General features: G+C 38.3%; 1 long non-coding RNA gene across 1 annotated transcript in view; it reads right to left on the reverse strand.

Annotated features, from left to right (window-relative positions):
• The window catches only part of LOC116450288, a 67,492-nt gene that overhangs the window by 7,391 nt on the left and 37,653 nt on the right, over window positions 1–22,448 (reverse strand). The window contains exons 2-3 of the long non-coding RNA XR_004242748.1: window positions 7,296–7,349; window positions 4,530–4,579 (exon numbers count right to left, since the gene is read on the reverse strand). This is a non-coding gene — a long non-coding RNA (uncharacterized LOC116450288). The remainder of the gene's footprint in view (window positions 1–4,529; window positions 4,580–7,295; window positions 7,350–22,448) is intronic.

Genomic DNA, 22,448 nt, shown 5'->3' on the forward strand with positions numbered 1-22,448 from the left:
TAGCTCCATCCAGGAGGCAGAAATGTTTCCTTGCAGCAGCCAAAAGCAGTAGACCACAATTCTGCTGAGTGTAGGCAGAGACTTTGGAAAGGTCATAGCTTTAAGAAGGCATATGTGTGTGTATCAGGAAGGGAGTTGGGTTTAAGTCCATTTTAACAACCTACAGGGAATTTCTGTACCTCACTAGGAACTGAGTAGGTCCATAAATGGCTGAGCATTTAAGAGTGAATCTGAGTATCACAGCCATCAAGCTTTAAGTTTCTGGCCTCTGGACACAGTCAATTGCAGGAGTACTAAAAGTATTAACATTTAAAAATATAGATGAGAACACAGCTTGATTTTGTTGATGTGGTCATTCATCTGCTGTATTCTACCTTAGCCAATAGGCCTATCATTAACCTAGTACTCATTTTAGTTTGGGTTTGCTTTTAGCTTCAGTCTTTTCTCTGGTTCATCTTCCTTATTAGTTACATAATATGCTAATTTCCTGAAGAAACACATAGTTCATATAAATTGAAGTATATTGGATCAGAGGGATAATTTTGATGAACAAAATAGGATAACTGGAGAATAAATTAGTCATTTCTGCAATTTTTTTACCTAAAGCATTTCTATTTGTCAGAGCTAGTTTCCCCAGAATATGAACACACATGTAGAAAATATTAGAGTACTTTGCTGTGGTTGTGTGTTAAAATACAGTTTACTGCTAAGTGTAGTAAGTAGCAAGAATGGCCAAGATGCCCAGAACACAGGAGCCATCTGGGGTCACACTAACCAGTGTTGCCACTACAGACACTAAGTGAAAACTGTGATTCAGCATCTCTTGAGAAAGCAGTTCTTAAGCCTTACATCATCAGTTTTCTGCTGTTCAATATGGCTCTGGGGCTGAGGAAGGCTCTGTTCTGACTCTGCCCAGCAAGGCTGTGTATGCAGGTTCCCACAATGAGAGCAAACTCACTGCAACTCCCCATCCACGTCCTCACTGGGGTCGCCTGAGCAGTCCCCACTGCTACATCACTGAAGCAGCTCTGTCACCTCTACAAAGAGCACTTGAGCTCCCCCAAACACTCCCTGTCAGTTGGCATTCAAAGCCTGACCTCTGTGCACTGTAATCATCTCATGACTCCACCTTGGTGACCTACCTTTCACTGCCCTTCAGCATCCACACTGGTCCTACTGCATTTGGTTAATTAGACAAGTTTGTACTCATGAAGCTGGCTGAGAGAGTTGCAGGAAGCTCAGCAGAGGTCACACAAAGAATGTGACAAGCTGAGGTGACAGCCACGGCCTAGAGTCATGTTAGACAGCACCCCAGTAGACTCAAGTTCACCCCTTTTCCAAATCACAGGGAGTCTCAGAATCCCATGGTGGTTATCAATACCTGGTATGGCTCAGACATTTTCCCATATGTGGGGAGCATGGTCAAGCTGCTAATGGCGGCCACTTTTTTCCCCTCTTTCCATCACTAGTCTTCCATCCCTGTCGTGCAATCACAAAACTCTTTTTTGTCCAAATAAGGGATGACCAACAGTGGGCTATGTGTTTCAGTATATGCTTAACCACCTTCATGTTCTGTGTGACAAGCCAGCACTAGCTCAGGAAAGGAGTATTCTTGTTTCTATATTCTCCCACCTTACTCTCTGTGCCATGCTTCAAATGATGGTCAACATCTCATAAATGTTTATTCCATATTCATGGTACAGAGGTTCAGTGTTGAGTATGGAGCCCTGTGTGGCCATACCCTTATTTTAGAGCTGAGCTCCATGCTAGTTGCCATTGTTGTTCTGATAATTGCCCTGCTAAAGTAGAGCCAGCAGGTAAGCTGAGGCTGTGCCTGTCCCAGAGCTTGTGCAAGGCCCTCTAGTAACTGGACTATCCGATGTGTTTGTTGCTGGTGGTGCCCCGGACACGCTGACACCATTCAGAAGCAATGGTTTGCCCAGCCAAGCCCACTGGTGGAATACAGATTTTAACTCACTGATATTTCAGTCCAGATCCCTACAGTATCTCACCGATGTGTCACTTGGGAATGACCTGTCTTTTAAAAAGAGGCATATCCCAAGATCAGTAGGTGGTTTCCTGCACCAGGGATAGAACATAGGAGGGGACATTTGCAATCTGTTGAGAAATTAGTATGGCCTTTTTCAGACAATGCTGAGTAGGTGGACCAGACCCTCACTGTTGAAACAGAAGTTAATTTGCTCTCAGTCAAAACCAATCATTACTGAGATAAACAGTACAAACAAAATTAATTTTCCTCAAAGAAGAGGGCCAGTTGGCATAAAATAAGTTAGAAAGCCACTCCACATCTAATAGGACTCAAGGGACTGTCTGCCACATTTGAAGATTAAAAGAACAGCAAGAAATAATCCGAATGAAAATTTACATGCAAACTGTCCCTCCTTCAGGGACAAATTGTGTTAGTCAGATCCCAAAGTTAGGAGTTATTTTCATAAAGGTCACTCTTGACTCACTGAATAGCCTTTTAACACCACACATGACAACTGTATGAACTGTAATAAGCTGATTAAGACATTAGCATTTTACAGACATCTCCAAGTTTACCAAACCAAATTTTTTTTTAATGTCCCTGCTGTTCTCTTCTGAATTCCTCAATTATGTGTCTACTGTCCATTGCACTTAGTTCCTGGATCAGTAAAATTTGCTGTTGGTGATTGTCTCGACCAAGAAAAAAAATTAGAATATAAATTTGTTGGTTGTATGGACATGTTACTGGGAGTTGAGGGCTCCTCCAGAGGCAGCAGTTTGACAACCCACTGTGGCACAAATCCTCTGGAGCAGCTGAGCTTGCAGGACTAGAGACCAGTATAGAAACATTGCAGTGGGTCTTAAACCTTATAAATTAATTAAAATTTCACCATGTTTCTCTTTTAGGCTTAGTATTACATTTCCAAAACAGAAAGATACACGAAACTGTCAATAGGAATAATGTTTCTTAGTCACTTTTGAGAATCCCTCTCAGAGAGATTTGCCATCTTAAAGTACAGTAGGTACAATTCATGCTCTACACACTATATTGTTCTGGCTTTTCTTTAAAACAAACTCAAGATCTCTAATTCTGTTTCACTTTGTGGACTGTCAAAGTTTTCATTTGCTTTGTCCTTTACATTTCTTTTTTTGACGTCTCAAGGGGAGCTGTTTGCCATGTGCTGCACTATTCAACAAAAGTCTCGCAAATAAGGGCATTTTTCTTCTTTCTTCTAAGCAGAGATCATCAGTTCCAGGACCCATCAGCCTTCCCCAGATCTGTACTGCATTACACTTTACTCACTGATTCACCCTCTTCCGCCTCCTTCCACTCAAAAACAGTTGAGGCAAGGAATATCTCTATGTTCAGTGTCAGCCTTATACACTGCTAGTACCAGCTCCTGCCTTTGTAAAGAGGAAAACCAAAAATACAAACAACACAGGACAGATTTTTATTTTTTTTTTTAAATATTACTCATGTACATCGTTCTCCTATGATTGGTTAAGTGGCTGTGTGACAACATTTATCTCTGTTCTGCTGTGGATAATGGAGTGCCCTAGTTTGCACAAGGCTTTCCACAAAGCATCCCCCTTCCAGCTTCCACTGGACATTTGTTCCTCTAATACTCACTCCTACTTCATGTGGAAAGGATTATCTCCAACAGCAATTCAACATACGCTTCTCCTTCACTGTCTTTATCTCTGTCTCTCTTCAGAGAACTGATGACTGAATCATCCTTTACACTGGGGATAAAAATAATTATGGAAGGGCTAAGAAGCTCCATGAGTTTCAACTTGCAGAGTTTCTGTTGGGTTTGCCCATCAAGGGGCGGGGGAGGGAGGACAGGGTGTGGTATTATCCCTAAGCTAAAAATACAAAAGGCAAACAGTGGTTCCAATAAGTGTAAACTACTCATTGTACCCAGTGTTATTATTCTGTATTGGTTTACAACCTACCTTTCATGAGGATATGATAGTGATGACTTCACTTCACCCATCACTAATACCGTGGGAATGGGTAACCATTTTACTGATGGCAAAGATAATTTGTGTCCAAGCAGAAATGAGAAATGACTTATCCAGCCAAAAAGAATGGGGTTCCTACTACTTCAGGACAAGATTAAAGCCTGGAATTGGAATCAAATCTTTGTGGTCAGGGAGAATCTGGACACAGCCATGACTGAAAGGCAAAGAAGCAGACAGCGTGGCCCAGCAGGTGCCAACCAGCCTGCTGGCTTAGGCTGGGCTGCAGACTTGGCAAGAACTTCAAGGGCTCAGGAGTAGAAGGAAGACAAAAGTCCAGACCTGGGGTGGGGGCTTTCAAAAGAAGCCTGAGAATCTCTCTGAGTGGGAGAGGAAGCTAAGGTGGAGAGATTGTTTTGGGGTGGAGGCTGCAACTGTGGGAGATGTGGCCATTCAGGGAATGTAGTATTCTGTAGTTTCCAGGAATTATGAAGGGTATTTTGAACTAGGACAATTAGTCCTTGGGAATGTTTGTTTCCATTGCTTGGTTTTTTCAGATAGGGAAAAGAAATACTTACCGCAATTTGTTTTTAATACTGTTTTGTAAGCCTTTGATGACTAGAACAACCTGATAATATAGGAAACAGAAAATATTAGATTGGGTTGATCAAAAATTTTAAAAAAACCAGCTCTACATTTTTAGAACTCTGCTATGTTGCATAATTTTTAGAGATCACCAATATCAAGTTCTAGTCCTGTACTTCCCTGTACATAGTTTTTCTGAAATATAATATTATATGGATTTTAAAAAGTAGCAGGGAAGATTAAAAAAAAATGTATCGCTTTATTTTATATATTGCTTTTAGGTTCCTTCTGTAAGAAACCTTATAATTAAATTGAACAAATAGTCCTATTGTGAGAGACCGAAGCAATTTTTTAGAGTATTAATTTCTGCCTCTTCAATTAGTCCAGACTGCTGTCATCAAGATGATCTTTCCTACTTGGTCCTCTGACTATGTCATCTCCCTTTTATAGTCTCTGAGTCACTTAACTCAATCTCTTATTAGTTTCACCTCACATTCATTTTTTCTTGTGATTGTTTTTAAGGTTACAAGCCACACAGTCTCTGCGTATGCTCTGTACTAATTCCTTTTCACACTTACTCATTACAAGCTTCCCTGCTCTGCTGATGGCTCCAGCTTTTATCTCCAAATCCCCTTCCCTTCTCATAAGTACTTCCATCATTTCTTCCACTCAACACCTAGGCTGAAAGAACTCTCACAACATAACTTAGCCAGCCTTCTCCCTTTTTCTTGTTTAAATTGCTACAGAATTCCAACTTCTACATAATCACATGGAAATAGTAATGTTTTCACAATTAATAAACAGTAAGTCTTTTGTCACTAGGGCATATAAAGCAGCGACCACATAATTATGTGCAGCATGAACTTGTAAGTTGTCCTACCTCTTTCTATCTTATAGTGCAGCCATATTCAAGTCCTGTGTACAGACTGTACTATCTTCAGTGCAAATACTAATCAATGATTTTTCCAGGATGCTTTTAGATTAATATAGGACAAGCAATAGTAGTAGTGCATTATATGCAGATATTTCATGCAAACTGGTAATTTTAAACCTAACAATAATTTGTTGTCAATGATGCTGAAGGCAAAATCAGTAGATAAATCAGAGCCCTGCCCTCCAGTGTCCTCTGTTTTTTGAAAGTCTGTCGTTTTGGGTCTTTTTAAATAACAAATGCAAGTTAAAATTAAAACATGAATTGATTTGAAATAGTTCTGTTTATAATCATCTGTCCATTCAGACCTATTAAGTAGGTCAAGTGTGTCCTTTTTACATAGATTTTGAAAGCCTCATGCTGTTAGAGGACAAAACAAATGACTAATATGCAACTCCCAAGTCCTTTCTAGCACTATGTGAAAATGTAAGCCCTCTGCAAAAAGATGAAAAAGATCACTAAGTAAATAAGAAATCAATTAAAAAAAAACTTTTGAAAAGAAGCTTTAGAGAGACTTAGCAGACTGATACACTAACAAAAAAGAAAAAAAAAATTAAATACGATAGGGTGGTTGGCTCTGAAGGCTCCTGGAGGTAGCATGGCAAATGGTACAACATTTCAAACACCCCAATTCTGACATGTTGTGTGCACAGCCAAATAGCTGGGATACCCACCTGAGGAAGAATGTGAAAAATCAGTGGTTTTTCTTTGTATAATTTTTAAATACATTCTGTAGCAGGATTTTTAAAGCTCTGAAAAAAATATTTTACTAAAAATATGAGCAAAATCCAGGCTCCATGAAAGTCAGTGCTTTCAAGTTCAGACAATAGTTCTAATTCTTATCCAATTGGATAGCAGTCTATTAATGTCGGGAATTGGGCTTTATTTCTGTTTCCTGAATGTTGTACACATAGGGCTTTTGAAACAGAAGATATAATTTGAGTGCTGATTCAAGCATATATACTCCCTTTATATTCAGAACCATGGAAAAGGTTCTTGCACGTATTATGCCAGTATTTTTGCAAATTGTTGAAAGATAAAAGGTATGTAGGATATGTTGGCTGATGGCTGCAGTTTGGGTAAAATGCTTTATAAAAGTGTCTTTTTTTCCCAATAAAATATGTTTCAGGCTTTAGCTACAGAAAAATAATAGATATGATAAATGGCACCTGGTTTTAGCTTGAGCTTCCATTTGTTCCAGAACAGTTTTCATAACAAGATATATAGCTTTAATTCATTTTTTTCTTCTGTGCTGTTGGAAATGGATACAATAAGAATTCTATCTAATTTCATATGTTACTTGTGAAGCAGTCTTTCTTAATGAGTTTCTTAAGCTGCCCTTTGAAAAAGAGTTAATGGGAAAAATAACTTCATCTTTGGAAAAACAGGGAAATAGTTTGTATCACCATAAAAAGGGTCAGAACGCCAGTCTTGTGACTGAGCCTTTCCAAAATAAAACAAAACAAAATAAACCAAACCAAAATAAAATAAAATTATATTAAATTAAGTTTAAAGAGAACTTACATACTGGAGGAAGAAAAATGTAGCAATAACCTGATATCACTAAAAATAATTATGCAGTCTCTGTTTCTTTTTTATTAAGCTTTTGCCTACATATATAGTTGACAAATGCAGTAAGTAACCTTATTATTCTCACTGAACAGCATAAAGCAAAAAGGGTTAATCTAAAATCTTGGACTGAGGTCTGAACTGACCCATCTAGGCTAATGTTTTAATCAGAAATGCAAGGCTGTGCTGCAGATCCCGCCAAAGAAAGGATTTCCCATAAAAGAACCAGACATAATAAAAGAAAATTACTTTAAATTACCCTGATCTTCACTCTGACTCATTCTGGGATGCTTTCTAACAAGCCAGGACAAATCTGAAAGAAAACCCAAATAAATATTTGTTGTCAGATTTAATATCTAGTAGATATTATTTCTAAAGAAACCAAGTTATTTGAGCAACATAGATTCCTATGTAATTCTCTGAAGAAAACAGGTTTAAGACAAGTGGATATAAAGGTAATGGTGTGAAATAAAATTAAGCAAGAGCAAATTAATAAGAAGAATTTCGGGGTTACATTTAGAACTGGACCATCCAAATACCTTGGTGATTGCTAAGAATGGTAACCACATTTGCTAGAAAAAGAATTAATCTTGTCAAATTTAATAATGTCTGTTAAAAACTAATGTCTTCCTGGCTGATGAACACTAAAGCTTTTGAGCTAAAAGTTGCCCTTTAGACTTGCAGACAAGTGTTTTTAGATAAGGTATTAATAGCAGTATGTACCACCAAAATATCTCACTGAATTTGTGTTAACTATACCCAGAGAATCAAAATTCAAAGCCTAAGTTAGACACGGAGGCCATAGAATATGAAAATCTAACCCTGTGGACACAAGATAGTGCTCCTTTGATGTAAATATTCTGCTTTTATACTGAGTTAATTTATGGTACTAAAAGAAAATACCCAGTTCTTGGTTTTGTTTAGCTTTTTTGATATATTTTGCAAAGAGACATTCAGGCAATCCCTTTTGTCTTACTGTTGAACTAAAACACAGAAACCAGATGATCAAGTTAAACAACCTTATTTTTTGATACAAGCATGCAAAATTTGGTAAAACATCCCAAAACACTTGGCTTTTTTCCTTAAATATTTCAAGAGCAAATATCTCTGAATGTTAGCTCTAATGAAATTAGTTAAACAGCTGAGACTAGCATAGTGCCCTGTCATTAGATTCTGTTTCTACCTGAGACAGCAAGAGAGACATGGGAACACATCTTTGGGAAAAAAATTTGATTCAGGAATGAGACACAGAACACAGCTGAAAGATGCTGTTAAGATCTCCATTTATAATTCTCAGCCTTTCAAAGAGCCTTCAAGGGAAACTTATTGTATGCACAGTTTAATTGTCTAAGGAGAGAGTTGGGCTACTGGGCCAGTACAGACTCACTATAATAAACAGTGTTTAAGGAGGTCAGCTCGCCCAGTGATGTCTTGAGAGGAAATACTGACTCTGCATTTTTAAGAAACCATTCATTTGTAGGGAAACTGATTAAACCAACCAGGCATTGTATGTCCTCTGCCTCTGGGAAGGATGGCAATAGATTTTTAATAAATGCATAATATTTACTGAGCTGTATGAATATTCAGAAGCTAAGGTGTTTAAATTCTGATTATCTTTTGTAACTGCTTACCAGCCCTGGAGTCTTAGGGTTTGTCAGCATTCCTCATTCACTGGTAGAGAGAACACTACACTAAATCTAAAGAAAATCTTTCAACTGTTATTAGTTTATAATGATTTTTTTTAACTATCAAGTATTGGTGAATGAGTAGCTGCACAGAGAATTCACTTCTATAGAGATTTATACACTGTTTGATATGTTTATTAATGATTAGTGTACAACCCAGCACCAAATTCCTTTGTAATTCACCAGTTTACCCTGAAATATGGAGAGCAGGCTGCAATCTGCACTGGGATGGCAGCATCAGTGCTGTAGGAAGAGAGCCTACCTGTTACAGTGTGTGGTTCTATCAAGGGAAAATAAATGCAGTTGTATCTTTCTCCTGTGTTCCTGATGGAGTTCATTTTTACCTCGACATTGTGGTCCCTCTAAGCCTCTGATTTTGTCTATATTCTTAAAATTATTCTTTTGGCCTTGAGACTGCAGGTTGAAATTCGTTTCCCAGTGGTGTCCAGGAGGCCCAGCATGTCCAGAGAAAGCCAACAAAGCTGAGTCTTGAGCTGCATTCCTGAGAACAGACAGCTTGGATGAAAACTTTTGCCCTCCTGTGTGTGGAGGATGGAAAGTGTGCAGCATCTACAGCACCCATTGACCACACACTGGGAGAGGAGGGCTCTGAGCCCCTGCAGTGCCAGCTGCTCATGCTTCAGGTGTGGGGTGACCCAGGAGTGCTGCCTGCCTGGTGGGCATGGGCAGGTGACCCTGGTGCTGCTTGGGCTTGGACAGCCAGGGACTTCTAGGCAAGGCACAGCACCATTCATATAAGCACTAGGAGAGAGTAACTGATGAAAACATGGCAGTGAGTCTATTTAGAAACTGCAGGATTAAGGAACGACTGGCAAAGAATTTGGAGGTTCTGCCATTTGGAGGTAGGCATGACAGCGAGGGGTCGAAACCATTTTGTGGTTCTAGCCCTTGGGGCCTGTCTAGAGTAACTGTTCTATTAATTATGCAGTTTTTTACAGGTATACAGAAGATGAGAGAGTTTGGCATTTTCTAGCCTGCCCTGCCAGCATTTATTCTTTGACAAGACCAGCCTTGTGTAAACAGTCTGAACCCAATGGTATTTGCTTAACATTTTAATTGGGAAATATTTTAAAGGGAGGGAGCTTGAGGTGTCCTTTGTTTTCTGCTTGGTGGTTTCCCATGTTTCTCATGAAATGGAACAGACTCAGCTCTTTTGTCTATTCTGTTTTCTTCTTGTGCTAGCATATTAATAAGACATCATAACGCACTTGGCTATTTGTAACAGTCCAACATATAGCCATCTTTGTGGTAAGGGCAGGCCTGCTGCCTCTTGCTCTAATCATGCTGTAACTGTGAAAGGCATTGCTAAAGCAGACAGCTATACTACCTACAAATCTGTCATTTTCTTAACAGGAAGGAATAATCGTGTACATTTATCTTTCCATTTTGGGGAAAATTATGAGAAACTTGTCCTGTCACAACAAAATTGAGCACAATTTCAGCTTTTTTTTAAATACATAATTTCATCTTATATTTGGTGTTTAAACACTTCCAAGGGACATCTTCAGGTGGAATTGTTATTATTGTGGATTACAGTTGTTGCTAAGTTAGACAGGTATGATGCTTGTAGAGAGCACTGTTTCAACTGGGTGCTTGGCCTCTGCCTGTCCAGGAGGTTGTTGACAACTTCAAAGCAGGGATCCCAACTTCCCAACAAGCCATGAGCAGCTCCACTTCTGCTGGCTGGGCCACGGGAGAGGCTCTTTTCAGCACATCTTGTTTGAGCTGGTGGATAGAGACAGCAGACGCTGGGGCTGGAATCTCAGCTGTGCTAGTGCAGTGTCCCCAGCACCATCAGTGGGACAGGTCCAGGGCTGTGTGTGGCTGCCAGCTGGCAGGCACAGCACCTCCCTGTGTCACTGGGACACCTCTAAGGGTAGTTCCCCCAGTGCCCAGCAGGTGTTTGGTAGAAGGCTCTCCTTAAGAGCTCAGGTGATGCATGCTTGGAGTAAGATCCATTGAGATTGTTGCTTGGGTCTGCAGAAGGGGAGTTGTTTTCACTTTTTCATGCTCAGCCTCCTTTGAAGGTACTGCAAAATCTGCAGTCAAATTCTGCCTCATCCCTGGACAATTCGACCTGGTGTGCAAGACTAGCAAAGACACAGCCTCCTGCTAATCATACAATTACAAATGAATCTTTGTTTCATCTTAAGCATAACAATTATATTCTATGGATATCTTTATTGCCTCTGATAAGAAAGATTATGTTTTCATGTACGGTGTGTTGCAAATGGTTTATGATAAAAACATAAAAAGTTTTACAAAGCACTCAGAAATAAAACCTGTGGGGAATAAAAGTCCTCTGTAGATGTAAATCAATGCAGTTGCCGCAAAACCAGCTGGGAATCTATAGCTCTATATCTTTATAGCTCAATCTCTCAGAATCTTTATAGCTCACTGGACCTGCATGAGGGGCAAACAGTGAAATAAATATGTATCTTTGACTTCCAAAAGATAATTAGTAATTGTCAGAAGAAGTGCTGTACAAGCTAAGAATTGAACTGAAGCTAGATAAGCATTTTAAAGCAAAAACTGAGGAATTTCTGACATTAATTTCTTGTTACTGAAAAATTGTTCTGCTGTTACTTTACTGCAGGAACTTTTATTTAACAGCTTGGATAAGAACTGCCTGGAACATTTTTCAAGTTCAGAAAGAGTTTGGAATATATGTTTTTCTAAACTTCTTGTGTTTTGATTTTTTTTGGGGGGGGGGAAACATAGAACTAGCTCATTAACAGGTCTGTTGCTCTTTGGAGGGCATTGGAAGTGTGTTTTATTCATTAGCTAGTATGCTAAGGAGTTGAGGTCTAGCTAGAAACCTATGATGCATCTTATATGAGTATTTTTAATGAAATAATCTTACCAATTTACATCCAAAGCCCTTTGTCCCCGTAAACTTTACAGTTCCAAATCCTGATCCTCCAGTGTCTAGCATTTTGAATCCTATATTTAAATTTTAGCTAAGTCTATGTAAAAATGGTGTACAAGTTACTCATGCTAGTGTAAACAGAGGACTGTATTTTACATCATCATGTATTTGACTTCTACAAATGCTAATGAATGGTTGTGAAGAAGATGTGAAGCAACAAACAATCAGAACTCTTACTTCGGATACTCAGCTTTCTCCAGCATGATGCAACACTAAGTTTTGAAATTTCTCATGCAGGCAAAAGAAAACCAACTTCATAACTCAGCAACAGAAACTACATAGAGGCCCTTTCAAAAGTCAAAGGGCTTTACCTCAGCATGTACTTAAATGTTGTGTTTAAAGCTAAATACATTCTTGAAGACATCATATTCATAAAATAATGAGACACAATTATTAAAATGGAAACCTCTCTTTCTATTTTAAATAATTTTGTCTCATCATCTCAATGATGCACTTGAAAAGCAGTGAACTTTTGAGAAGTGTCTGCTGGAAAGGTAGATGGAAACTCCCAAAAATTTTTTTCTCACATGTTTAAATAGTAATTGCCTTTCCATTTAGTATCCAAATGTTTCATTCTGCTACGCACTAAATACACAAAATATATGCATGGTCTTCTTGGATGGTCTTCTTTTCTATTTTATCCTCATACCAGTTCGGCATTCCACAGACATGCTTTTTTAACTAAACTCAACATTGAATGCCTTCACTTCTTCCCTTATTTGCTGATTCAAAAGCAAAGGTCATATTAAACTGACTCTCACATATCACTTTCTGGTAAAGGTAGTTTGAGCAAAGCATGAGTTTATCTTCGGAGTGGAAAGATCCTCCCCACAGAGCACTCAATTGTGGTATCCCATGTGCTTTGACATGTAAATGGAACACCACAGGCATTAAATAATTGGGTCAGATATCTTCAAGATCTTTATTCTACTGTCAAACACAATTTAGATCAGATAATTTTCAAAGTTAAAAGAACTTGCTCCTGCTCCCATTAAAGTCAGGAAAAAAATTCCCCATTGGTAGCAAGCAGCCTGGGCAGACCAAAACCTGAAGACATTATTTCATATTCCATTATTTGGTCTTCTCTCACACTTTTTTGACTGAGTAAAATTTTATTTCCACAATATTTTTAAATTCCCTGATCAATTTTTGAAATTGCTACTATCTGATTTCTTTAATCTCCTACTTTCCTTTGGTGGCACATTTCGTTGCAGATCCCACATACTCCTAACAAGAGCAATTGATCCTCTTAGTCCTGTGGCATATTGTTGGAAATTAGCAAGGGCTTTGGAGCAATCAAATGCAAGATCACAGTGTCCTACATGCTCATAGAGATCACTGCCCTGCAAACACATGATAATGACTTCATGCATAGAGCAATTTCATTGAGTTCAGGGCTTTGATGCTACAATTTACTTCATGTACTTGGAGCCACTTTGAATACATTGGGTTTCCTCACAAGTCCATGAATAATAAGGATTGGGGCATAAGATGACTTCTTAAGGAGTAATAAATCAGTGGCATTAAGTATGAGAAGTTTGCTCTTTGTAAAGCTCCTTTGAAGTGTAAATGTTAGGGCATCATTTTGTTACAAGCCTGTTTTGTTCTCTCAGGCTCAGCTGCTGAGATAACACTGAGTTTTAGTAGAATGGCTAAAAGTGGAGAAAAGCTCAGCAGATATTTCAACAAGACGAAAGTGATTTTCATGTCATTATGAATACTGATGATCATGTTGTTGGTTTTTTTTCCTTTTTTTTTTTAACAAACATGCCAAAACTAGGAAATTCAAAGAACTTCTGAAATATATTAACCTAAGCAATCAAAAGGTGTATTGTAGCAGTGTGGCAGTCACATTGCTTTTCAAGAAGTCTGAGGAAATATTCTCAACTCTATCTCAGAGTAATTGGCAGTCACTTTCTATTTACCATTCATATTAGGGATTCACAGAAAGACCTCTTTGGGAAAAAAATCAGATTCAAAAGAAGACCCTGGCATGGGTAAAATTTAACACCATCTGTAGCCGGGGTTAGGCCATTTTCTCACTACTATTTTATTAATATTTCTTTGCTATCACTTTTATTAGTAGAGTAAGTTTCAATGGGCTGAATTAGATCTGTGATAATATAATGAAATTTTATTTAATTTCAGAAGAACTCAATTAGAAAAACTACACAAATAATTTCTTATCCAAAGTATTATGATAGACTACTTTTATTTTAAAACTGTTATTTTAATAATTTTATTACTTTCATCAATAATTTGATTTCTTCAGAAAAATTACTTGGATAGAAAAATAGTAGGGTGAAAATTGTGCCAAAATTATATCAGATGAATCTCTGCTTGTGATTAACTCAGTTGAAGAATCAGCTCTGAATTTTGCACAAATATATGTCCATGAAATGTGCCCCAGCATTATTTCCCTTTGAAATTCAAGCACGTTTTAGCTTCTAATTTTTACAGCATTCACAGCACTGCTGAATACTTGTGCAGATTTTATATTCTGTTGAGGAAAAGTGTCAATTTTGTGTAAACTAAATTATGCATGTTAAGTTTTGGAACCATTTATTTTTTCTTTGAATGATACAATGCTCACATTAAATATAGATTGACCCTGGGAGGAAGTAGTATGAGCCAGTGACTTTTCTGTGTTGTGGGAACTAGAAGACCTGGGTCTGTTTCCAATTCTGCCACTTAATCATTATATCACCTTGAGCAAAGTCCCTCTAACAAAGTCAAATTTAAGTGTTTCAAGTTATACATCCAGCTTCATATTCAAGAACCTAAATATGCATATATTTATGAATGAGGGAGTTACATCAAGCAGAAAGACAGACTATTTATTTTTATTTCTTAATAGGAATTTTGGTACACAGTGTCAGGCTTATCAAATTTTTAAAACTTTAACTGAAATTTTTTATGCCATCTGCAAAGGGAATAACTTAGGTCCTTACCAAATGGGAAGGGCTTGTTGTAAAACAGGGGACAATGAAAGGTGCTCATGATGTGTTTTCAAATCTTTAGAGAACATCTGTGACATATAGGAAAAATTCACTTTTATGATTACTACATATTAGCACTGCAATGGTGCACTCTTTGTGAAGCATTTCTTACCACAGCAGGATGAAGCAGCTCCCAGTAAACTAGAAACCGTGAAGTTATCAGGAGAGAAGATCCTGCATGAGACTTTGCTTTGGAAGATGGCTCAGAAATAAGAGACTATATGGCTGGAGCTGTTGTGGGTAGGGGCTGGAGGAAAGCAAGTATCAGGACAGAAGAAAGGCTCAGTAAAAGATCTACATATATCTAATAACTATAAAAGCATTTAACCCCTATGTTAAAAACCTCCACAAGCACAACAAATTGCCTTTTTTCTCTTTTCTGTTACAACAAAGTAACGAGCACAACCACTCTGTTAAGCCACATCTTGCAAGAGAGAAATTTCTGGACTGAATTGAAAAATCCAAATCCCTCATGACCGAGGAAAATGGAATCTGTGGAAGTATCTCCCAACAGCCAGGGCAACCTGGTGTTCTCCTGCCTCTAACCCAAACTACACTGTTTATCACAGAGAGGATACAGCCCTGAAGCATCTTGATACAGAGAAACATGGAGTTACCGATTACAGGCAACTATTGGAATATGGTTCTAATTTGAAAAATCCCTTTCATTTGACTAGGCTGCACCAGGATAACAAAACCATGTGGTTGTGCTACTATATCAGGATGAGAACAGATTGAACCTGTTAAGCATATGATCGGTCCTTCTGTGAACAGAAAGTGTTGTTCTCCCAACCCCCAGTTTGATTTCTACACTTGCTATGTCCTGTTCTGCCCTAAACACGTCAGCCCATGCTTGAGTGCTCGTTTCAACACCGGTATTGTGTGAGCAGCTGTGCTCACATCTGTTGACAATGAAGGGATTTGGGTTGTCGAGGTGCCATACTCGTTTGCTTTCAGTCTGCCTATAATGAGGATCACAGCCAAGATGAATTCTCTTCTAGATCACTTTGTTTGGGAACTAAACACTGCAGCACTTATGTTACTGCTGTGCTATGTCATTTGTCTGTGCCTCTGTGATTGCTTGCTTCCACTCCCATGAGGACATAGCCTTGAATTTACAATCCTACACTGAATACAGTGCACTCTTCTATCATAAATCTTGAAAATCCAGATACCAACAAGAGCAGAGCTCTATTTCCCATGATACCTGGTTAGCTGGTGTGTACCCAGCTTTTGTCTTCCTTTTCGTTTACTTCATGTTGCCTGTTCTACGTGCATTTGTTTCCTTCCTCTGCTGTCAGTGCCCTGAAGGCCAGACAAGTAGTCCAGATCTGGATACGAATTCAGAAGGGCTTCTGTTTGCAATCAGCAGAAGAGAAATTCATTGTTTCAGGGCCAGGAGGATTTAAATCATTGCAGTTATAGATTTCGCACTTTATATAGTATCTGTACAGCTCCTGTCTTATTCTTCTGCAGCCAAGGGGCCTTAATTCTAGTTGTGGGAAGCTGTCCCTCCATCTGAATCAAGCTCTACATTCGTGAGTCATGTCAAATGCAGGCAAAACAGTAAATATATAAAGGAATTTGAAACTTAGCCACCTTGAAACAAAACTATTGCTTCAGTGTATCTAAGCTTATTTGTCTTTCACAAAGATAAAGATTGGGTTTACACACCATCTTCTTCGATTGAACTGAATCTCAAATCTGTTAAACCATATTCATCTTCAGAATGGATATCAAGGAGATGACGCAAGGACAAAATATATTGACAGTTTCTTGCATGACAATATACAACACATTTAATCCAACTCTATAAAACTTCACAGTGGGCATCTGTTTGAATGTACAACTCACTATCAAGCATAGGAAATTCAATTTCTTAAAAGATATTCAAATGCCATCCAAGGCAAAATGCAAATTGTCAGAGCTACCATTATTTTGTGGATTTAGAATGAACCTTGTATTCGTTCCCCTCTCTGCCATCACCTCTACTGTAAACACAAACACACACCTGTTTCCTACCCTGGATATCATTCAAGAATATAAGAGTAGGAATAATAACTCATATTCTCCCTGTAACAGAGATAAACTGAATAATTTATAGATTGCATATTGAGCTGCTTTATTCCTAAGTGGGTGTGGTGTGACTTACAGAAGGAGGTGCTCAGCTAATGCTAAGTCAAGGTGAATCACAGATATGATTTCAAAAGTGATGGGATTGTGGTCATTTCTGTCTCCTGATGCAATTCATTTCCTAGGTTGGGACACACTGTGTTGTAAAGTGTCAGGAAGCTGAGCTGGATAATATGTTTGTCAAGAAGCAAGACCTGTTTTCCTAAGCAGGTTGGTCACTTGCATTTGCACCAATTTGTGGGTATTAGATAAATAATTATTTTTACACATATTTATCTCTCCCTCATAAGATGCTTACCTCTTATATCTGTGCATATTGTCTGAATCTAAGCCACAAACTGATAACAGCCTTAAGTTCACTGTACTTTAAATGCAGTTCTCTAGTGTGCTTGACTTCTTTCTTCCAACAATGGGATCCTCATGTATGACTGTGTTCTCACAGACAGTAAAACTAATTAATGAAATATTATCTGGTAGGCACATTGTTTTATCATTTTTTTATCATTTTAAAGCATCATGATGCACCATTTCAAGGTGGTGGGGCCTGGGACCGTTTCCACGGTCTGTTTCAGCACACCACATTGTGTTATGGGGTCTGACTTTTCTCAGGTGGTATCATAACACAAAAGAACAAGTGATGATAAAATAGCAGAATTGAAAAGTTCCAACCGCCAGTGATCAGAGCTGAAATTAACTCCAAAGCTCACTGACAAAGAAAAACCTGGAGTTACAATGTATAAGTGAATAGGAAAGAATCAAGCTCTTAATTTGGAATGCATGAACAATGAAAATTTGATAAAATGAAAGTTCTTGCTACTAGGTTTCGGCTTTAAAATAATTGCTACAGAGGGTTAAGGCACACAGGAATTAGTATATTAGAAAAATAATGCAAATAAATAAACAACTTTTTCAAAAGCAAAATCCCAGTGTTACATAATTGAGACTAAGGAATGACTGCTGGCTGGAAAGGTCTTTGAAAAATTCCATATTCATTATCCTTGAGGCAAAGAGAATTAAAATAAAGCAGAAAGTAGAGCCTCAAGAAGACTTCAGTGCAGACAGCACAGACTCAATTTCCATCTAAAGTAATGGTGTGAGCAATCTCACACCATTGCTCCCAGCTCCAATAAGTTCATTGTGCCCATATTACTGCCTAAGAGCCGCACATACAAAAGGAGAAACCAAAGTTTCTCTCCATGCTTCATCTCATTTAGATAATGGAGTTCAGTATGATGGGAATTTTTGTGTCATGGATGAGCACTCTTAAGTGATAGAGAAATGAAAGTTTTCAGCAGCCAAAGGCATAAGTTGGACTGACACAGAATTACCAGAGACACTTACAGGAAGTAATATCCTACTTCCAGGACATATAGTCCTGTAGGTGTAGGCTGATAGGAAAAAAAACATTATTTCATTTGTGCATTTGCTCCTATAAGTCATCTATGGAGGCTAGAGGAACACCTATTTAAGGAAGATTTAAAGGGAAAAGAAAACCCAGACTGTCAACACACTGTCTCATGTGAGTTTTAGCTGGCTCTTCTCTGCTTAAACCAAATCATGACCTATATAAACAGAGTGAAGTATATAAACATGGTATATGTAGTACATTCAGTTGAATAAACAGTTTGCATACTAATGTAAACGGCTTAGGTGTTTTAATGTGCTGGTGCTATAGCAGGTTTTTAGACACAGATTTTATAACTTTAGAGGAAACGTGCGTATTCAGGTTTTTCAATCAAAAATAAATATACTCAGGGACTGAGACTATTTTCTCCCTTGATCTTGCAAATTCTTTTCTCAGTGCCATCAGTCAAGTCCATGAAATTATGCTTGATTGGTAACAGCTTTTACCATTTTTTCATCAAGAGGTATCTGTAAATAGGGGTAGTGTGGGTTTTCCCCCCACATTTCCCCGCCTCCCTTTCAATTCATGAATTGAAGCACCAATACTTAAGGTTTATGACAGAGGCAATGTCACTGCCTGACTTGTAGGAAAACTAAACAAAATAAAGAAAAATATCTCATGAGATATTTGCAATTTGCCTAAAAAGGAAGAAAATTGAATCTGGTAATTGATTGTATGGAGTTGCATATCAGCTGAGGCTGTGTTGACAGAATTTCATCACTGACTGCCTTTAAACTCTGATGTTTAAACCTTGCTCTCCGGCTGGCTACATTAAACACATTCTCTTCTTTATGCGCAATAAGAAGGGACTCCTAGAAGAGGCCTTCCCAAGTCTGTCATCAGCTAAATTAGGAAATTAAAATTGATTCCTAGGAGTCATGTTACAAAAGTTATGGGTTCTTTTAAGAAATTCAGCATTCTAAATACAGCTGAGCCCGTAAGCACAGCCAACAGGATTTTTAAAAAAAGCCGGGGGCAGGGGTAAGCCATGATGCTGCAGCATTTATTTCTCTCTTAATTACAGGTGTTGATGTCTGTGCCATCTGGCCTGTCTCATGACAAAATCTCACCAGCCTAAGAGTACAGAAATAAATAGACAATTAGTTAAAATGCATTGACTGCATGCACTGCTGACTAAGCAATTGTTGTCATCTAAAGCTGAGTTTCCTCAGCACAGATCCTGGTGCAGTTTCTCCAATTGCTCTGGTAACACGTAGGACTAGAGTTTTCATTCTGTAAAAGAGGGAACCAAATGGGGCATTCAAGAGGGCATCATCAAAAAAAGTTCAAGCCCAGATTAACAGAAAGATTGTCACTCTTTCAAGTGCTCAGATAAGATTTACAACTGCTTTCAGTAATTAATGTACAGTTCATTTATTTTCTACTCAGGTATCCATACACAGCAGTACATTTGCAGTTTTATCACTGCTTTGTAGGTCATGCTGGGGTGGAAAACTAGTATGGTAACCATTCTTTTCTAGATTCACATTGCCAAGTTCTAGGGTCCAAACTGTGATGCCTCTGTTCATAATTTAGATTCCTTCTCTCTCCTCAGAGCAGGTGAAGATGGCCAGGTGCCTTGAGAGGAGGATTCAGCTCAAATATAAAGTAAATTGCCTCTAGAACTAACTGCCTGCGAACACTGACCACCAAATCCCCGTTGGATGCCCAAAGATTGTAGGGTGGATCCAGACAACCTGTTTGTGCAGCTGATGCTGTCTGCACCCACAGGTAGCTCACTGAAATATGGGAAGGAACACAGAGGTATGGCTCATGAATCCTAGAATCACTGAGGTTGGAAAAGAACTCTAAGATTGAGTCCAAGCATTAACCCAGAACCACTGTGATTACCACTAAGCCATAGCGCCAAGAGCCACATCCACATGCCTTTTGAACACTTCCAGGGATGATGATTCTACCACTTCCCTGTGCAGCCTGTTCCAGTGCCTGACCCCCCCCTTTCAGTAAAGAAATATTCCCTAATAGCTAATCCAAACTCCCCTGAAACAACAACAGAGTCCATTTCTGCTGGTCCTCCAGGTAGAATTGGTTGGCATCAGTTTATGAAATATGTGCTGACAAAAGCCCCAGTCTGTATCCCTATTGCACCAATGAGCAAAGCTGGGTCATCTGGAAGCCAGGATAACCAGAATATTTTAGATGTGATTCTTTTCCCCTCCAAGATGTACACTGAAACTATAGAAAAGCAGGGATTTGTTTAGAAATCTCTTCTGAGAGCTAAGTAAAAGGATAACGCTGGCAACTCAGGGGTGCCTGAAGTGGGACTGACAGTACTCAGGTCACTCTTATGAGCTCTAGTTTCTGGTTTCATCAGGACTTTGCTGGTTCATGTTTTCCCTTGCTGTGATAAAGTACATCATCTGTTTTCAGATATGTTCATGAAACTTCCATTGACATCATTGGGAGTTGTACATGAATATCTGACACCAGGATTTGGGCCTTAAAAGTTTATGGTGCCCTGAGGAGTTGTTTTTATGCATTTTGCTTGGTTTCGTCTGTGAATACCCTGGGATACAGCTGCTCAACCAAACAACAAACATGCTTCAGGAACTCAAACTGTTCATGAAACACTATCTAGTACAAATAAAGGTGTCCTCAGGGCATGAAGTAAATATATGGAATTTATGCAATATTCATGCATTTGCTTTGCATTACTAATGTTTTTCTCACGTATTCAGTGAACTACTCCATCATGGAATTTGTTCATGAAAATATTACAGCAGAAATAAAGCATGGAATGAGGGGAGAGGAAAATATCAGGAAATATATAAGAATATTGATAAATTCTATAACAAACATGTCTAAAACTCCTCTCAAGGGTTCAGAAAAACTTCTACATATTTCCTTATATTTTGACTGAAGAAAGATTAATTAAACCTATAATATGCCAGGGAATATCATGAACAGGATACCATTTTCCTTTTAAGAGGAGCAATCTGTGTTATGGTAAATGATTGCAAAAAATGCAATTTAGCTATTTAGTCCTATTTAGCCATTAAATAATAGATTAAAAGCTGTATTAATAAAAGCACTATAACTCCAGTGTAGAGTTGTATTGCAGTGGCAGTCACAGATGAGAAATGTGACACTTCAAGCCCCTTTCTGGGGTCACTGCTCCCTCAGCTGCTGCAGATCTGGGAGCCAGCAAGCCATTTTCTTCTTTTCTTCTCTGGGATTATTAGGAATGTTAAGTCCCACTCAGTCTTGCATTCACCTAAGAAGAAGACTGTCATTACATCTCCACTTGGTGCAGGGAAACAAGGAAAGGGAAACATCAAAAGTTGACATTCTTGAATAGATTAATAACTCTTACTGCCCAAATCTATATCCAAAGGAATTACATACAGTTTCTGCATAAAGTTCTGGTCCCAGAAGTTAGAAATTTGAGTGGATCCCAAATCTTATTATTTCTTGGATGGTCTGTAGGAGAATAAAAATTTTCTATTGTCAGCTATCACAAGATTCAAAAGCAAAATGCATATTTCAGATGCTTTTTGAGCCTGCCATAAGCCACATCATGGTGTACACTGTCATGATATAGAAAAGATTTTAGATTAGAGACTAATATATTTGTAGACATTAGAATAGGAATAAAACTATTAAGAAGCTATGGCTGGATGGTAAAACCAGAAGGTAGAATAGACTCTTACTACAAGAAAAACACATGCTTTTAATTGATTAGTCACTGAAATGAGCTAATGAGGGAGGACATCTGCGTGTCTGAATTCTTACAGTCAGAGCCTTTGATCCATGTTAGTGTCTTCCAGCTGATGCTTTCTGTAACATATACTTTAATTAAATGCAAGATACTGGCTATATGGAGGTGTGACAGGGGAGAAATCTAACATTTTGAGATGTATTAAAGCTCTTAATTGATTAAATAGCCCAAAGATTTTGTAGGACTTTTGTTTTTGTGCTGTTGGTTTTGTTTTCTTGTCTGTTTGTTCAGGGTTTGTTCTAAGGAAAAGAAGGTTGATCCTTGTAAAAAGCTATTGGGTAGAGTGTTTTGAGTGGATTTTCTTTTGGTGTGCATATGTAGGTCATGAAGTATCATATCCTGAAGTGTAGATAAGCTATCTCTGGGTTATCTGTAATGTCATGATTTTGACTCTATAGACAAGGTTATAAAAATCAGCAGAAATTATGATATTAATAACTTTACTTTTTCTGTTCATACTGTATTGTTTGGAATAGCTATATCTGCTGAAAAATATTTCCT

This window comes from Corvus moneduloides, chromosome 1, assembly GCF_009650955.1.
Source record: "Corvus moneduloides isolate bCorMon1 chromosome 1, bCorMon1.pri, whole genome shotgun sequence".
Taxonomy (NCBI): Eukaryota; Metazoa; Chordata; class Aves; order Passeriformes; family Corvidae; genus Corvus; species Corvus moneduloides.